Consider the following 2,005-nt stretch of genomic DNA (forward strand, 5'->3'; position numbering starts at 1 on the left):
AAAATCAAGGACTTCTTGAAGTTTGCGTACAAATGGATGGAAATAGAAAACACTATCCTGAGTGAGGTAAGCCAGACCCAAAAAGAGGAACATGGGATGTCATTTTTCTTAAGAACTGTGAGCAGACAGGGCCCTAGGGCCTGACCCAGCCTAAGGAAAAACATCAATAACAACAACAAAACGCACCTGAATTACAACCCTGTAAATGAGCTTCAGGGGCTCAGACAATGAAATTGACCATAGCAGGTGTTTTCATTGGTGTTGGCTAGTGACCAGCTATTACTCAATGTTTATCCAGCAGTGTTGCTTAAAATGAAGGTGACTGCTGCAATTGGTTATCTGTAAATTAGTTATCATGGAAACTCAAAGAAATTGAAATTCCTTGGTCTTGGCACGTTACACCCTCTAAATCTCCATCCACAGGGACTGTTCAATGTACACACAATGTCTGTTAGCTGTATAACAGCTCACAAAATCAAGGAGTTTCTGAGGCGGTCAAGCAGGAGGCTTTGCAACTGTAATCTCAGCAGTCAGGAGGCTGAGGCAGGAGGCTCACCAGGAGCTCAAGTTCAGACTAGACTGCATATTCCTACAGGGTACTAGACCTACATGGTATACAAAGGAAGACGCTGTCTCAAATTATTTTTAAAAGACACAATCACTTGAGTGATGAGGCAACTTACAGAATGGAATAGAGACAAAAATATCATGGTAGTAGCCAACTACTTCCTTCTTGGATTTAATATTACTACACAGGATGACACCCATACTTGGTGTCAATATATCTGGACAATAACCTAAGGCTATTCTGGTCATATACCCTGATGAGAACCTACTACTGTTATTCTGCTGTGCGACATAACATTAAACTAGCTCCTAATTATTTTCCATAATGCCCATTGGTTACGGCATTGCTTAACCCTTATTATGGAATCTCATATTTTCAGTAAATTAATTAACCAATACAGATATGTATAGCTGGTCAGCGTGTATAGAATAAGACATTGACAAATGTCCAGAACTAAATGAAATATATATATTTCTGCTTCCAAAGCAGAGGAACAGTTGTCGAAGAAAGGCTAAAAGAGTGCAAGAGCAAAAGTTGTGGATGACCACAAGGTCATGTGTCCTCTGGACACTACACATATGGACTCACAGTGATTGTGCAGCATGTGAAAGACCTAGCCCTGCATTGTGCCAGACTCAAATCCTGCATTGAGAGGGGAGTTGAGAATGACAAAAATTAATGAACATGAATCCACAATTTTGAAGAAACAAAGTTGTAGTCACAGGGGGTCAAATGGGTTGTGTCTTGGGTAATCTGATAATTGGCATCTGCCCAGCACCTCAGGCAGTGTGTGGTGTGACTTTAATTCAGGCTGCAATTGTGGAGTCAGAGACCAAGAAAATTATCTTTCAAGGGTTGTTATCCAGCCTAGTCAGAAAGCTGCTCTCTGTATTTTCATTCTTTTCCCAAGAGCATTCCACATTGTTATTTTAGGACTGTCCAGCTTTTTCTGCCAAGAAATGACTGCTCTTCGGGCTGATAAGGGAGGGGGAGTTAGTTGGGGGAGAGGGAGGGAAATGGGAGGTGGTTGCAGGGAGGAGGCAGAAATCTTTAATAAATAAATAAATAACAATAATAATAGGGAAAGCTAGAATGAAAACAAAAAAAAAAGAGATGAAGGGCTAATACAATGAGCAGTTGTTTTACTTCACTTTCCTCTTCTTGGAAATGCAGGTAATTCTAAAAAGCAACTAGATTAATGCTTGACCTTGAAAACATGCCTAATATGACTACAAGTTTGATTATACTAGGTGACTAATTACTAACCTGCATTTCCTTATTGTACTAAAAAGTTGGCAATAATAACTATCAAAGAATAGAAACTTCCATTACATTGTTAAATGAGTTATGAAGGTACAATACTTTGAACAAGAGTAGAAATATATGTACAGCTTGTCCTAACAAAATTAATCTCAAGTTTGTATACATATACAAAAT

Source organism: Microtus ochrogaster, chromosome 18 (assembly GCF_000317375.1).
Source record: "Microtus ochrogaster isolate Prairie Vole_2 chromosome 18, MicOch1.0, whole genome shotgun sequence".
NCBI classification, from domain to species: Eukaryota; Metazoa; Chordata; class Mammalia; order Rodentia; family Cricetidae; genus Microtus; species Microtus ochrogaster.